Below are 17,828 nucleotides of genomic sequence, written 5' to 3'. Positions count from 1 at the left end.
GATTTCTGTGAAGAAAAACATCATACTTGTGAAACCTGTTAAAATTGGGGATAGGATACTTTTAAATGGTTTCTCATAACTAGTGATCTGTGAGTGGAAGCTAGATGATCATTTGTCAGAGTATTGTAGAAGGAAATCACAAATCAAGTTCAAATTAGATCAGATAGACTATGAAATCTTTTCTAACTCTATAATTCTGTCTTTTCCCCATTTTTCTTATTCTTATTAAGGTGTAATAAATCTATTATCTTCTACTGAGCTAACAATCTTTCGAACTTTTTTTTTAGCACTTCTACCTAGTCACTAGGGAGGACCTAGCAGTACAAAGCTTCCGGTAGGCAGAAGATAGTGATTGGAAAGGAGAAATGAGTAAGAGGGCAGAGTTGGAGTTTAAGGCCATCAAGAATGTTAAAGTTCAGGAGTCAGTGGACACTGTCCTCTGCCCAAGTAAACTATCTTCCAGGGTTTTCAATATTTGAGATCTATAAGGTCTTTTAATCTTCAGGAATCCCCTGTCAAAATACAGATCCATACCTCTTGATAGCCCAAACCCTTCTAAAGTAACATTCACTGTGAAATGACTGTGTCAGTGAGGAAGAAGATACAAGTTAAAAATATGGTTCCTGACCTCAAGAAACTGTCACTCTAATTGTTGAGATAAGATTAACATATAGGCAACAATGGTAAAGCATAGAGGAATATGAGATCTTGGAGGAGTAACTAGCAAGACTGGAGCAACAACAAACATATAGGAAGCTCAGACCAAATGCCTATGTACCATGGAGGGCTACAAGCAGAAGGTTAGACTTGATTAAGACAATATTAAAAGTTTTCAGGATGCATAGAATGTAGTTCTAAGGAAAGAAATGAGATAAACATTTCGGATGAGAACAATACCATAAGAACATCCATGACCATGAAGATAGGAGAAGATTCAGGGGGTTGAATTAGATACTTTCCTGATGTTATATATATATATATATATATATATATATATATATATATATATATATATATATATATATATATATATATATATATATATATATATATATATATATGCCTCTATTCCTAAGGCACAGCTAGGGCCCTCAGCCACACTGTCCTGCAAATGATCTTGCTTTGTATGGAGCCTATGGTGACTTCAAACTACACTGGTTCTCTCATCTGGAACTGAAAACAGGGACTTTATTTTCCTGCAAGACCCCACAGACAACAGGATTCCTGCAAATTTGCTATTGCACTCACTAAGTATGTGCTAACTCCTTCTCCCCACAGTTATAGCTTGGGACAAGAATACTCTGCACAGTTGTGCTTGGCGGACCTGAACAATGGAAGATTCCCTCATTCTTCTGCTCAGCCATTAGACCTCCACAATGTCTGCTGGACGAAAGTTTCTGAGACTGAGGCTATCTACTCAGCCTCCACCATCCCCAGACCTTGTTGGTTAATTCTGCAGAGTTGGCCTAGAGCTGTTTGTACTTTACTGGGGTCAAACTTCTGTCCTTAGAAGTTGGATCTTTCCTTCTCAAATTGTTTTAAGAGGACAACTGCTTTATCCTGTGTTTATTTCCATTGCTCTGAGGTGATGTTCTGTTGTTCTTTCATTGAGAAAAAAATGGAGAGTTGAAAGTCTTCTAACATATTATGCCATTTTCCCAGACTCCTCTCTCTATTAAGTGTTTAATAACTGCTTATTGATTGATAATCTAAGCATGGGGCAACAACCAGTGCAAAAGTATAGAGAAGCTTAACCTGAATGTAGACAAAATCCTGAAAGTTGAGTCTTTTTTTGTGAGAAAAAAAAAAGTATACAGTTAAAAATAATTCCTATCAAAGGAACCCACATGTGCAAGAATGTAGCAGCCCTTTTCATAGTGGCAAGAAAGTGGAAACTGAGTGAATGTTCACCAATTAGAGAATGGCTGAATAAGTTATGGTATTTGAATGTTATGAAACAAAAAGAAACAATCAGGATGGTGGTTTTAAAGAAGCCTGGAGAGACTTACATGAACTGAAACTAAGTGAAATGAGCAGGACCAGGAGATCATTATACATGGCAACAAGAAGACTACACAGTGACCAATTCTGATGAATATGACTCTTTCCAACAATGAGATGACTAATGCCAGTTCCAATGATCTTGTGACAAAGAGAGCCATCTACCCTCAGAGAACTGAATGTGGATCACAACATAATAATCTCACTCTTTTTATTGTTGTTTGCTTTCATTTGTTTTCTTACTCATTTACTTTCCTTTTTGATCTGATTTTTCTTGTGCAGCAAGAGATTGTATAAATATGTTTACACATATTGGATTTAACATATATTTTAACATGTCTAACATATATTGGATTACTTGCCATTTAGGGTAGAGAGTAGGGGGAAGGAGAGGAAAATCTGAAGCACAAGGCTATGCAAGGATCAATGTTAAAAAATTATCCGTGCATATATTTTGAAAATAAAAAGCTTTAAAAATTAAAAAAACTTCTTACCCCACCTAGGAAACAAAGAATACTTATACTCTAGAACTTCAGTTTTTTTGAAGGGGTTATAGCTAAAAAATAGGCTAACACACATTACCCTCATTTGCCTCTTTCCTCTTTTCTTCTGTGTCCTTAGAGCAGCTGTAGGGCAGCTACAGAGCTTGGAGATCTTGCTATCATGCTGTTAGATCTACAACTTTATCTTTATTCTCCATTTATATCTTCCCTCTCCATTTACTCTTCCATTTTTTTCAGCCATAACTTTCATGTAGCCATATTTATCTTTATGGTCATCTATCTACAAGAATCAGTTAGCAGAACAAAGTGCCAATTCTTCTAGGAGCTAGGACTCTTCATAGTTCACTTCCATTATCCACCCCAGGCTTTTGAGATTTTATACAAACTAGGGGAAAATATGACTTAAGAGTCATAGAACTATGATAAATGCAAAAAGACAAGCAAAACATAAATGATACTGATGATGATGATAGTGATGACAATACTAGGGACTTGATTTGTTATTTCATTAGCATGGGTAACTCAAAGGTAAGGACATTCCCTTTACCAGTATAGGTCAGCATCTTTATTAGAATTCATGATTTTAAAGCTCTGCCTAAGACACTGAAAGTTGTTGACCATTGAGGTAAAACTTAAAGTATTATCAAAGAGGCTAAAACATATAAGCTCAAAGATTATACACTATGACTAGGTTAAATTCATACTAAGAATAGTGTTTGTCTTATTGTTGTTGTTGTTTGTCTTTTGTTTGGTTGGTTTTTTTTTTCTTTTCTTTTTTTTTGTCTTTGTTGAGGCAATTGTTGTTAAGTGACTTGCCTAGAGTCACACAGCTAGGAAATGTTAAAGTGTCTGAGGCCAGATTTGAACTCAGGTCCTTCTGACTGTAGTGCTGCTCCTCTATTCACTGAACCATCTAGCTTCCCTGTCCTTTGTTTTCAAAGAAAACCATGGACACCATGAGGTGATGTCTTGAGTACTTGTACTTAAGTAAAAGTTATTAGTCTCATAAAATTATTAGTCTCATTTTCTCCTTCAGTCATTGATGTTCAATGTCAAGACAAAAGTCAAAATGATGAGTGAGAAAATTATAAACTTAATTATATTAATAAGAAGTTTAAAAATAATGATTAAATCAAAAGATGAAGACAAATTGTGGTATATCAATAGGATGAAGAACTATTGCACTGTAATAAATGAGGAAATAGATGATTTCAAAGAAACATGGAAAAATATATGAACCATTCAGAGTGAGGTGAGCAAAACGAAAAAAACAGTTTATATTTTAACACCAACATTATAAAAATAAGCAGTTTTGAAGACTACTTAGACTGATGAAAAATGAACTGAGCAGAGTCATAATAACAATTTATATTATAAAACACTGCAAAGATAAAAAAAAACTTTAAAATATGTAAGAACTATGTACAATGATTCCAGAGGACTAATAAAAAAAGATGCTATCCACTTCCTAATAGAAAAGTGTTGGATTCAGGGTATAAAGTGAGACATATATTTCGGTATATTCTTAATTAAGAATGAGAAAAAATTCTTCAGTCAACTAAATTAAATATAAAAGATTTTGAAGGGGTATGCAAGAGGAATGCTATAGATGTGGAATTTTGCATGTGCTTTCAGAAGAGGTCACTTTATTATTAGTTTTGCTTAATTATTTTATTTTGTTACAAGACATTCCTCATAGAATGTAGTGGTAGGAAAATCTATAAGTGTTTGTAATACAAAACCAAAACACATCAATAAAACTTTTAAAAATTGGGGCAGGATTTGAATTCAGGTCTTCCTGGCTTTGGGGACTGCTGTTTATCTGTCCATGATACCTTGCTAATATAAGCTTATATTTTCATATCTCCTCACAAAAATCCCTATAGGAATACAAATATTACCTCCAATTTACAGATTGGGAAAATGAAATTCATAGAGAAATATGACTTATCTAATCATTACATAGCTGATATATGTGTGAGTTGTGACTTGAACTCAGATTCTATGACTGTAAATACTGTGGTATCCTGGTTCTCACTCCAACTTGGAAAGGGAGATGGCAGAAACATAAGTAACTATAACTCCAAACAGAGTATGGTAAGTGCTTTTCATAAAAATATAGTGTTAAGGAAGTACTAAGGACCGATAGATCCATTTTGGTTTAGGGGCTCAGGGAAGACAGTATGGAAGACATGGCATTTTATCAGCAATTTGAAGAATAAGTGGTATTCTCCTAGCTAAAGATGAGAGGGAAAAGTGTTTCAGACATTAAGAGTGGTATTACAGAGCTGCAAAAGGTTAGGGAATAGCGAAACAACACTGGGAAACGAGTGTGGACTACAACATAACATTAGCATTCTTTCTGTTGTTGTTTGCTTGCATTTTTGTTTTTCTTCCAAGGTTATTTTTACCTTCTTTCTAAATCTGATTTTTCTTGTGCAACAATATAACTGTATAAATATATATACATATATTGCATTTAACATATACTTTAACATGTTTAACATATATGGGATTGCCTGCCAATACTGGAGGAGGAGAGAAGGAAGGAAAAGTTGGAGAAGAAGTTTTTGCAAGGGTCAATGTTGAAAAATTACCCATGCATATGTTTTATCAATAAAAAGCTATAATAAAAAAGGTTAGGGAACATTAGAACTGCAAAGAATTTTCAAGGTCATTTAGTCTAATTGCCTCTCTTTACAGTTGAAGAAACTTAGGTTTAGGTAAATTAAATAACTTGGCTGAACTTACATAGGTAGTATGTACCAGATGCTGGACCTGAACCCAAGTTACCTAACTCCAAATCCAGCTCTTTTCCTCTAACAAATAGAGGTAGCATGAAGTAAATCTAAAAAAACAAACAAACAAACAAACAGAATAAGGTAAAGTTATAGGTTCCTTAATGTCAGGCTAAAAAATATGGATTTTTGTCTGTTCTATAGTTGTGTATCATTGAAGATTGAGACATGATCACGTCTTCATTTTATGAAGTTCATCTGAGAAGCAATGTGTAGGATGTATGGGAAGAGGGTAAGACTAGAGGCAAAGAAACTAGTACAGAAGAGGCTGTTGTAATAAGGCAAGAAGGCCTGAGCTAGGGTGGTGGCAGTGGGAGTGGGAAGATATTTGGAATTTGGAAGATATGAAGATAGGATTGACAGGACTTGGCAACTGGCTGATCTTGGAGATTGAGAAAGCAAATGGAGTCAAAGACAAAGATTTTTTTTAAACTAGGCTCAGACAATGGGGAAGGTTAGAGAAGGAACAGGAAAAGATGTTTGTTTTGGCATGTGTTGAGATTGAGATGTCAGCAGGACATCTAAGTAGAGATCTGCAATAGCCAGATAGCTGGAATTGTGAGGAGAGGTCAAGGTTAGAGTTTAAATTAAGGAATTATTCTTAAGAAATGTTTGAAATCAGAGAGTAAAAATGAGTAAACAGTTCTGGACAATGGAAATGTTGCCTATTTAATGGGGGTAGAAAGGCAATAAAGGATACACACAAGAAAAAGCTAAGGAGGTAAGAGGAGAAATAAAAATGTGTGGTGTCATCAAAGTCAAGTAATTAGAAGAAATTATCTGAAAGATAAATGTGCTATGGAGAATACAGAATCAGCACTTTTGGGTAATAATATGAAATAAGGTTGGATAGATAGAATAGAAAACCAAGAATAAGAGTTTCAACTTGTCACTGAAAATAGAGAGCCATTGTAAGTTTTGAATGAAAATTTAATGTGATAGAAAATGGTTTTAAAGTAAATTAGTTTGACAAGGATGTACATGAAAGAGGAGAAGGGGAAGGAAAAGAAAGAGGAACCTGGAGTTGTGAAGACTATTTAGAGGGTTGTTGGGATAGTCCAAAAATGAAGTAATTAGTCACTGACAGCTGCTAGTAGTAGAAGTGAAAAAAGAATGGTTACAGAAGACATTTCAAAGATTATAGTGACTAACTACCCAACACTTATCTATTATTTCCTACTATACTCAAAAGCCTTGGATGATATGGGAATCATCAACTCTTCTTTCTATTGATATGGAAAACACCAGACTTTATTATCTATCCTGAATCTGTGCCTTAATATCCCCTGGTACTGTCATCTGATCTGACTTAAGGACCTCTGTGCTTTGCCATCAACCCTTCTGCTGTGTCTTCAGGATTTGAAGGTCTTTTCATTTGCCATATACTTGAACTTAAGTATTTTCTTCCCCTATTAGAGAATGAGTGCCTTAAAATCTTGATTTTTTTTCTTTTTGTAGCCCTGTAATTTACCATAATACTTAGCATATAGTAAGCACTTAATGGATATCTTTCAGCCATCCATCCATCCATCCATTCCTGCTATTCACCTGACATAAGCCTGATGTTCCAGCAAATTAAAATTGTAAACATGCCATTTTGTCTTCCCACCTTTATGATTCTGTGTAATTCTCTCTGTTTGGTATATTCTTCTATCATTTTCCTGTTTCACCTAAATCTATTTGAAGAGGATTTTCAAATGTAAATATCCATTCCTAATCTCTCTCCTGATGTAGTTCCATTTCATCATCTGCCTATTCTACAGATGTCCCACAGGCATATCAGTTTAAAACTGAACTCATTATATTTTCCCCTAAAACCCTCATACAAACTTCCCTTTTTTTCTTTCAAGGGTACTATTGTCCTGCCAGTTCTCCAAATTAAAAAATTCACACATATATATTTGTCAAATACCATCTTTTACCTCAATAACATTTCCTATACCCAACTCCTTTTCTCTACTCATATAGTTTCTATCTGAGTTTACAACCTTGTCACACATAACCTGGACCATTGAAGTTGTCTCCTAATTGGTCTTCCTGCCTCACAAATCTCTCTTCTTTAAGCTGTCATCTACATAGCAGCCAGAGTGATTTTTCCAAAGTGCAATTACTTCCCTCTCCATTTAATGCTAGTGGCTCCCTATCGCTTGCAGGATAAAACATAAATTCTTCTGTTTGGCATTTAAATGACAGGCATTTAAAGTTTCCAACCTATCTCTACAGCTTTAGAATCTATTACTCCTCTTATCATACTCTATGACCAAGCCATACTGGTCTTCTTGTAGTTCCTCACAAATACACTTCATCTCCATGCTTTCTCTCTGGAAAGCCCATGCCTGAAATGTACTCTCTTGTAATCACTGTTTTTTTTTAATTTTGTATCCTTCAAAACTTAGTTGGAGTACCACTTTTCTGTTCCTCTAATCTATTAGTACTCTCTGTTTCTTACTCTTACTCATATACATGCTCTTTCCCCCAATTAATTGTATGGGACTGCCTGCCATCTAGGGGAGGGTGTGGAGGGAAGGAGGGGAAAATTCAGAACAGAAGTGAGTGCAAGGGATAATGTTGTAAAAATTATCCATGCATATGTACTGTCAAAAATATTATAATTATAAAATTAGTTTAAAAAATGAAAAAACAAATATTTCCTAGCATAAAGTAGATTGTTTAAAATTCTTGTTAGTTGATTGATTTATCAAAATCCTACTCCTCTTTCAAGGTTTAGCTTGAATGACATTTTACTCATGAAGTCTTCCCTGATTTCCTTGCTTCCATTCCCCCAATACACAGAGAGCTCCAAATTATCTTTTTCTTTTATTAACTCTTAATAGGAAAAGTTCTAAAAATTATAAAAGATTCATCACAAAGTTTATGAATAACAATAGAGTCCAGAATCTGTTCTCAGTGAGAATCAACAGTAGATTAGATCTGCTACCTCCCCTCACTCTACCTTACTTCAACAACAAAATTAAACCAAAACAATCCCACCAAATTCCTTACATTTACTTTGCATATATTCCTCCATAGAATATAAGCCCTATTAAACATGCAAACTCTTTCATTTTTAATTCTGTATGCCCAGAGTCTAATACACAGTCTGACACATAAGTAGGAGCTTACTAAATGCTTGCTGATTGTTTGGTGGTCTTGGAGTCAGGAAAAACCCAAGTTCAAATCTCATTTCAGATACTTATCTAGCTGTGCAATCTTGAACAACCTAACATTTGCCTGCTTCAGTTTCCTCAACTGTAAAATGGAAATTATAATAGCACTCACTTTCCAGGATGTTTGTGAAGTCAAAATGAGATATTCTTTGACAATAATTTGCAAACTTTAAAGCATGATGCTACTGATAATGATAATTAATGATGGTTAGTCATCATGATGATGACAACAATGATGGTGATAATGAAGGTGATGATGATATTTAGAGATGGTTTACTCATCCAGTCAAACCCTTCTGGGTTTCATGAACCCTATATTTGTATTCTCCTTGCAGCAAATATCACATTATTATCTTTTATCTCCTTGAAAGAGGCAAGTTGATAGAATACTGGCTTTGGAGGTAGGAAGATCTTGATTCCTAAAGCACTGGTTCAAACACTTCCCCTCCCTACTCAATAAATTTCAGTGGCTCCTTATCACTTCTAGAATCAAATAGAGATTTGACTTTCAAAATTCTTCATAACCTAATTCTTTCTCCTATATTTTACACTTTCTATAACTTCCTTTCCCTTCTGTAAACTCTTCATTCCAAAAAACTGGCCTCCTAACTGCTTATAAACAAAGACATTCTATATTCTGACTGGACATTTTTATTGACTATACCTTATGCTTGAAATTCTCTTTCTTCTCACCTCCACTTCCTGAGACAAAGCTAGCTTTGGACTTCCTTAGAGTTCTTCTAGTCCCAACTAAAATCCCACCTTCTACCCAATCTTTCCCAATTTTTCCTCTATTAATGATTTCTTATTTATCCTTTGTATAGTTTGTTTATATAGTTTGTTTATACATATTTGCTTGCTTTCTTCCCTTCCATTAGAAGGAGCACCAGATGAAGGGGACTATTTTTTGCCTTTCTTTGTATTCCCAATGCTTACCACATGCCTGGGATATAGTGGGCACTTAGTAAATGTTTAATAGCTCTCTGAATGTTTCAAATTCCACCTCAACTATAAACTATGTAGCCACATTTAAAATCTCAGGCTCCTAGATGTTTCTAAGACTTAAGTTATAAATTGTCTTGGTTTTGTATGTTGGTTGTGCTCCCTAGTCTCACTGACCATAGCACCTAATACTTAGTATAAAAACCCAATAAATGTTGTTGAATGAAAACTTGATCAATGGTACCCCAACTTTCTAGCTTCTTCCAGATTAGAAAGACAAAGTGTATGCACTTATCACCTCACTTTACTGAAATGGAGACTACTGTATGCCCTCACCCTCTTCAGATTAATTACAGAATTATAATTAATAAGCTTGTTAGAGTTAAGATGAACATTAAAGTTTTTCCATTTCAACTGCCCACCTTGTTTTACAAATGAGGAATTATGTAAACCTTCATAAAGGTGAAATAATTTAGCTAAGGTCCCACATTGTAGGTACATGGAAGCTTTCATGTGTATTCTTACTCCTTCCCTTGGTTTGGAATTAATCACATTCAGTACAAAACTTTTTATTTTCTCAGGATTGACTTATATTTGTAGGATAGAAAGCCATTTTCATTTAAAAAATTGAATAATTAGATTTCTCTTCCCTCTCTTTACCTCAGCCCACATTTAACTTAATTTACCTTCCCCAGGTGTTGACACCACCCCACCAGGTAAGTCAAAGGACACAGATACAGCTCCACCCTAGACTGCTGGCAGCAGCCCACTGTGGCTCCTGTCTTAACTCCTCACAACCTCACCCCTTCCTTTCTTGACTCTCCTTTCATATTATAGGAAGCAGCCCATTATGTGCCCAAAACGGCTCCATCCCATAAAACCTCAGCCCACACCTCAGTGACCTGAGGAGCAGGGAAAATAAACGATCTAGAAAATTGAACTCAATGACTCCATTCTGAATAGCCTGAGCCCTGGTCATATTTATTCCAGGTGAATAGGGAGAGGGGGTGGGGCTGCCCCCTCTGAAAGCTCTTTCCACAGTTTACAAATCATAATGAGTTAGGGCTTTGCTCATATAACCAATTAGAGACAACACTACCCTACCTCTGGCCACAAAGTGCACATTTCATTTAGCGTCCAGCTGCCCACACATCCAGGGAGTTGGTTTTTCCTTGTTTTGAACAGCCTCTTGAATGAAATAATTTTCAGCAGTGAGACATCTAACTTTGAAGCAAACCGAGTAAGGAATAATTATATTGACAAAGGACAGCCCAAGAAAAAGATGAGAAAATGAACCTCTCTTTTTTCTTTGCAGAAGTGGGGAACTCTGAGTGAGATTGCAGATGTTTCCAGATTCCATTGATAGTTTTTGCTAAATTGTGATCTTTACTCTTCTTTGTTATTATAAGAGATTGATATAAGAGATGGTTCTCTGGGTGGTGAGGGACTGCAGTGGAAATAGAGATATATCAAAATGGAAATGACTTAAAGCAAAAGATATCAAAATTAAAAACAAAATTGGTGAGATGGCTAAAGAAATGTGAAGAATCCATAAAACCAAGAGGGACATTCCCAGAGCAAATCAGCTCAGGTTGACCTTCCCTAAGAGAATTAAAGAAAAGTGTAGAGACAAAGCTTATTGTGAAAGTAGGGGAGAGTCCTAAAATGATTAGACTTTAGATTTCTTAATTTCTAAAATGATTAGATTTCTCAGAAAGAAGTCACTCCCTCTTTTGCCTTTGAAACTCCAATATAAAAGAAGGGAGGGATATAGATCACAATAATCAGTAGTGTCCCAAAGTGAAATGGGCTGTGGTGGGAGGCAGTCTGAGTCCTGTGACTGAAAGTCTTCAAGGAGAAGCTAAAGGCTGAATGACCAATTATCTAGTATGTTGTAGATATGTAGCACAGTATATTGAATCCTGTACCTAAAATCAGAAATATTTAAGTTCACATATATATGGCTTCAAGACACTAGCTGTGTTAGTCACTTTACAGATGTTTGCCTCAGTGTAAAATCAAATCAATACTGCCATTGCTACACAGATGTCTATCACTTCACTCATCATCCCTGTACCTACCTCCCAAGTTTGTTGTGACAATCAAGTGAGGTAAAATATGTAAAGCACTTTGAAAACCTTAAAGATGTAAATAATTGCTAATTATTGTTATGTTGTAGAGCAAATACCAACTCAGTTGTGGATTGACTTAGATGAACTCTATGATTCTGTCAAGAAAAGCTTTTGCAATTAGGTCAGTTGTTGTTGTTGCTGGTCCTTTGTTCTTGATTGTAATACCAGAGAAACTGAGGCAAGACAGAGATTGGTTTTTAATCTTTTAATGTGGAGAGTTTTAGACTAACTAGCCAGATGGGACTCTTGTCCAAATCATTTGGCCTGAGAAACTGAGGCAGGGAACTTATATAGGTTTTTAGCTAACTAGGTTTTAACAAAGGCAGATGGGGGTGGGGATGCTGAGAGGATGGACAAGCCAAAATTCTAGGAAAGGATCACAACTTAATCCTGACAGGATAGGGGTCAGGATAAGAAGGTTGTGGACAGGAAACAGCAAGGAAAGGAGCAGTACTCAAAAGGAGGGAGAATTATCCTGGCAAGGATTGGGATAATGCACTTGTGCATTTATGCATAAAAGTTTATGACTCAATGGTATTTAAGTATGATCAAAGATCCATGGTTTTTAAGTCCTAATGGTAAGGAAGGGGGAGGGGCATAATTTATTTTAAAATTCAGGACCTTTAGAATTTCCAGCCAAAAAATAAACAATTGCTATTTATATTCACTCTGAAATAATCTGGGCCCAAATTATGACCAAGTAAATTTTGGGCTGTGGCTATTGTTGGCTAATCAATGAGAACCAAACTGATTTGAGTTTAAGGCATGGTTTTTGGGTTTAAGCCAGAACACCCCAAAATATCTTTCAAGATTTCAGGAACCAAAGTTTTAGAAGATTATGTGACATTAGGGAAATGATGCCATGACATTCAAATGAACTGGATTTAAGTGAGGGAGGGTTGTATAACGTCACCAGCTTCACTCTTTCCTCTGGAGAAGATCAGTATAGGTTAGGAAAAGCACTAGATAGAGTCAAAAGAACTTTGAATTTCATTTCTGCTATGTCTAAATTATTTTGGGTAAACTTCTTGATTTTTCTAAACTGAATTTTCTAGTTGTGTAAAAATGAGATATACTGTATACTTTTCAGAGTTAATATGTTTTTGTCTGGACTTGTGATTTCATCTGTTCAGGGAATTTCTGGTGAAAAAACTCATTTTCTGAGATCAGCAGCTCTTCTGTAATTTACCATAAGAAAGTCACTTAATCTCTCTTGGGGCCCAGTTTTCCATATCTGTGAAATGAGAGGGTCAGACTACTGTATTATTTTTGAGTTCTCTTGCAGTTTTAAATCATATGATTCTCTAGTCACTGGATGTCTAAAATAATAATAATGATAATTACCATTCATATGGCATTTAAAAGTTTGCAAAGTGACAAATAATTCCTTTTATCTTCACAACCCTGCTATTAACTCCTTTTTTTTTTTTTTCAGATGAAGAAACTAAAATACTATCTAGATCTAATATGTTCTGATTTAAATATCATGTTACTGGAAGTGCTCCCATCATTGGAAATGTTTGAGCACCATCACCATTTCAGGGATGTCTGGTTGGACATCCTTAATGTACCTTTCAATCTTATGATCCTTACATAGGAAAACATTATGGTTCATAAAATACAGGTAAAAATATGGAGGAATGGCATTAGAGAACATTCTATAGCCACAATCAACCAAGTGAAAGATAAAAGCACGGTATGATACAGGGAGCAATGGTTTTAAGTATTCAGATAAATTAAAAATAACATCATCTGGGAATGGAAAGTTGCCATTGGCTTCTTAAGGTGCCTTTTAGTTCCAGGATCATCTCCCATCTCCCGAGCTTGCACCATATAGTCCTCATATATAAATCCCTGGTATCTTTGGATCATCTGAATCTAATGCTTTTTTCTCTACCTCCTCCTCCCCTGCTGACCTTGTTTTTTGGTCTTTGTGCTAAGCAGCTCCCACACACTTGTCTGGAATGATCAGCCGAGCTTGCTACCTTTTCTTTTTCTCCCAGCTCAAAGCACCCAGCTGAAGTAGGAGTTAAAACCCACTTTCACTTGGTTTATGGGACAAACGCCAGACCCAAATCCAGTTCTCTGCAAAACGGAAAGGGATTCTCTATCTGTCCCTAGTAGGACACTCACCGGACCTCTCTTCATACAGCATTCACAGACTTTTAGATCTGGGAGATAATTTGCTCGGGCCCCTCATTCAGTGGATGAACAAACTGAAGGTCAGAGAGAATGGATTTGCTAAAGGTACACAGTTAATATAGCGGTTGAGTTGGATCTCGGAACTCTGACTTTAGGATTTTCCCTGCTCCTATACCACACTGCCCTCAAAGGACTCAACAGAGAGGTGGACGGCTCTTTGCTAAGCCGCACTACAAGGACACCTGGGTGGGAGTTTTTTCTTTGGGTGCTAAAATTCAGAGGATGCTATAAAAAGGTTCTCTCCCCCCTCCCCCGATCTCCTGGAGTAAGGAAAGTAACCATGTCGGAGCTAATTAGAAGAGAGTCATCCCTCAGTTTAGCTTAGTCTCCAATAGGGCGAGGATAGGGGAGTTGGGGATTTGATGAGAAGTGCATTTTCTCTTAGTTTAAATCCCTCAGGGAGTCTTTTCCTTGGGTTTCTCTCTGACCGCTAGGTGGCGGCACACATCTTCCTAAACCTTTCCCCGCGGAGGCTGATGGAGCCTATTTTCCCTTAAGAACTGGCCAAAGAACCATGCAAAAAGTGGTGGAGTAATTCTTGGGCTCGGCTAATCTCTATAATTCATCCGATCACAGATACATGTGGCAGCTGCAATAGTGGGGTGACGTTCTCTCAGTCGGCAGCATGACTGGAATGCTATTTCCAATCTCCCTGAGATTAGAAAAAGGATTACAATTGCCCCTTAGCCCTTGCTGTGTGATCTTTATCAATCTCTCCCTGGCATTTGGGGAAGCTCCTCATAGGCTTGTGTGTTTTGTGAATGGATGGGCCCCCAAGAGCATGTCTTGCATGCTCAATTCCAAATCACTGTCCTTTGTTCTTAACCTTGGGCCATGCGGAAAACTTTGGAAGGAACAGAAGGATTTGAGGTCCTGTCTTCCTTCTTCTTTTCTCTTGGTTTGGGGGCAATTCGATTCAATTTGATTCAGCAAAGCTTTGCTAATTGCTTACTATACTGAATGGTTGGGTGATTGAATGCAAATTCACTAAACTCAATATACCTAGCTGGTCCCAGAGCAGTTCCAGATTTCCTTCAGCCAGATGCTTGTTGATTGAAATTCTTGTTGGTCATAGCCAGGGTTTCCCTGCAATCCATTCTGACACCATGTGATACTCTCCACTCTCCTGCCCCCTTTCTACTTCTTTCTTTGGGAATAGTAGCCATATCAAGACTATCATTGCTACTGGCATCCACAGGACAATAAACTGGTCGATGACTGTACTCAAAATCTCATTTCCTCTTCACATCAAAACTCCTGTCCCTGACACTTTATATTTGCTCCGTCTCTCTATTAGGACAAATGTAAATGCTTTGATGGCAGGAACTATCTCATTTTGTTTCTCTGTCCCTGAATCTAGCACCTAGTATCTGGCAATAATCAATCAATATAATAAATACTTCTTCATTCATTCACTCATGTATGCACTCACTTATTCATTCATACTTCCTCTTTGCTAGACTTGCATCCAATGTTCCTCCTCTTTTGGACCTTTCCCTGCTCAAAGCAACCAGCTGTAGTAGAAGTTAAAATCTAAATTCCTTTGGTTGTGGGACAAATGCCAATCCAAAATCTAGTCCCTTGTGAAACGGAAATCATTTCTTTTCCTATTCCATGCTCTGGCCATACATGGCTCTCGATCAGAACAAACTGTGGTTATGATTTCTGCACCGCAGGAAAGAAGAGCTTTACAGAGTTACCTACTGTGCAGGGAGCTCCTAAAGAGAGCGGCTCCTGATTGTAATGCCTTCTCTGAGGAATTTCCCAGGCACTAATTAGCTTAATACTTTGGGCTATTATAAAGTCCTCTCCTCAGGAGCCCCATGTTCTCTGCAAACAGCCATTACTTACAGTGTGCAGTCTGGATGTGAGATGGCTACAGTTAAGCACATCTATTTCCAGGCTCTGTGTGGGTATATGTGTGTGTGTGTGTGTGTGTGTGTGTGTGTGTGTGTGTGCGCGTGCACATGTATGTGTGGCAAAATTCAAGCACATCAAGAAATAATATGACCTGAATTCTGCTGCTGACACTATACAAGGCCTTAGGCAAGGAATTTAACAGCCTCAGTTTCCTTATCTGTTAAATAAGACTAATAATTCCTATCTTGCTTAAATTCCAGGAAATCCTTGAAGATAAAATGAAATTAACAATGTGGAAATTTTGTGATAAACAAAAAAGCCACAGTACAAATACCCGATATTATTCATATTCTCTCTCTCCCTCCATCTACTCATCCATTCATCTATCTCAGCTGTCATATATTTATCTAATCATCCATTCCTTCCTTCCTTCCTTTCCTGCATCTGTCTCCTCTTTAATCTTTCTATTTTTTCTTTTCTTTCTTTCTATTTTTTTCTTTTCTTTCTTTCTTTCTTTCTTTCTTTCTTTCTTTCTTTCTTTCTTTCTTTCTTTCTTTCTTTCTTTCTTTCTTTCTTTCTTTCTTTCTTTTCTTTCTTTCTTTCTTTCTTTCTTTCTTTCTTTCTTTCTTTCTTTCTTTCTTTCTTTCTCTTTCTTTCTTTCTTTCTTTCTTTCTTTCTTTCTTTCTTTCTTTCTTTCTTTCTTTCTTTCTTTCTTTCTTTCTTTCTTTCTTTCTTTCTTTCTTTCTTTTTCTTTCTTCCTTCCTTCCTTCCTTCCTTCCTTCCTTCCTTCCTTCCTTCCTTCCTTCCTTCCTTCCTTCCTTCCTTCCTTCCTTCCTTCCTTCCTTCCTTCCTTCCTTCCTTCCTTCTTTCTTTCTTTCTTTCTTTCTTTCTTTCTTTCTTTCTTTCTTTCTTTCTTTCTTTCTTTCTTTCTTTCTTTCTTTCTTTCTTCTTCTTTCTTTCTTTCTTTCTTTCTTTCTTTCTTTCTTTCTTTCTTTCTTTCTTTCTTTCTTCTTTCTTTCTTCTTTCTTTCTTTCTTTCTTTCTTTCTTTCTTTCTTTCTTCTTCTTTCTTTCTTTCTTTCTTTCTTTCTTTCTTTCTTCTTTCTTTCTTTCTTTCTTTCTTTCTTTCTTTCTTTCTTTCTTTCTTTCTTTCTTTCTTTCTTTCTTTCTTTCTTTCTTTCTTTCTTTCTTTCTTTTCTTCCTTCCTTCCTTCCTTCCTTCCTTCCTTCCTTCCTTCCTTCCTTCCTTCCTTCCTTCCTTCCTTCCTTCCTTCCTTCCTTCCTTCCTTCCTTCCTTCTTTCTTTCTTTCTTTCTTTCTTTCTTTCTTTCTTTCTTTCTTTCTTTTCTTTCTTTCTTTCTTTCTTTCTTTCTTTCTTTCTTTCTTTCTTCTTTCTTTCTTTCTTTCTTTCTTTCTTTCTTTCTTTCTTTCTTTCTTTCTTTCTTTCTTTCTTTCTTTCTTTCTTTCTTCCTTTCTTTCTTTCTTTCTCCTCTCTCTCAGATGAATCTGGTATTATCGCAACACTATAAGATTATTATACTAATTTACTGCTGGGGTAGAGTTTCTCTGGTGTTAAGGTATATATGTAGGGTAATTGTTGGCTTTTGCTCTCTCTCTCTGAAGTCTTAACTCCTCCTGTTCCCTTTTTGGAGTCTGCTTTAACCAAACTGATTCATTCACTTTCTTCCTGGGAAGGATGTAAATAGTGCCAGACTCACAGTAAGGAAAGATGTGACTTTGAAGGTTCCCTCTGACACATAATAGCTCTTCAACTGTGGGAGAGTCATCTAACTTAACTGTTAACTTCAATTTCATCACCTATAAAACAGGGATATTGACACTTGTCACATCAACCTCAAAAGCTTAATGTGATGATCTAATGAAATACTGTAGACCAGTGACATTAAGCTCAAATAAAAAATAGGGGCCAATAGACCCTATATAAGGATCCCCGAAGAACCACATCTTGACTTAGAAAACCATACTTATTTACACATTTCTTTCTTTTTTTTTAATTTTTTTTTTATTAATGCACCAATGCAAATCAGATAAGAGCTACATTTTAATCTGCTTTGGGCCACACTTGGGAGTGTTGCTGGCCACATGAGACCTGCAAGTTTCACCTTTGATATAGATAGAGTATTTTGTAAATCTTAAGATTATAAAAATGTCAGTTATTTTTGCAGTTTTTTACCTCCTTGCCTTTGTTCATACTATAGTGGAAAGA

This window comes from Sminthopsis crassicaudata, chromosome 5, assembly GCF_048593235.1.
Source record: "Sminthopsis crassicaudata isolate SCR6 chromosome 5, ASM4859323v1, whole genome shotgun sequence".
NCBI classification, from domain to species: Eukaryota; Metazoa; Chordata; class Mammalia; order Dasyuromorphia; family Dasyuridae; genus Sminthopsis; species Sminthopsis crassicaudata.
The sequence above is the reverse complement of the archived record's forward strand: the minus strand, read 5'-3'. Positions refer to the sequence as shown.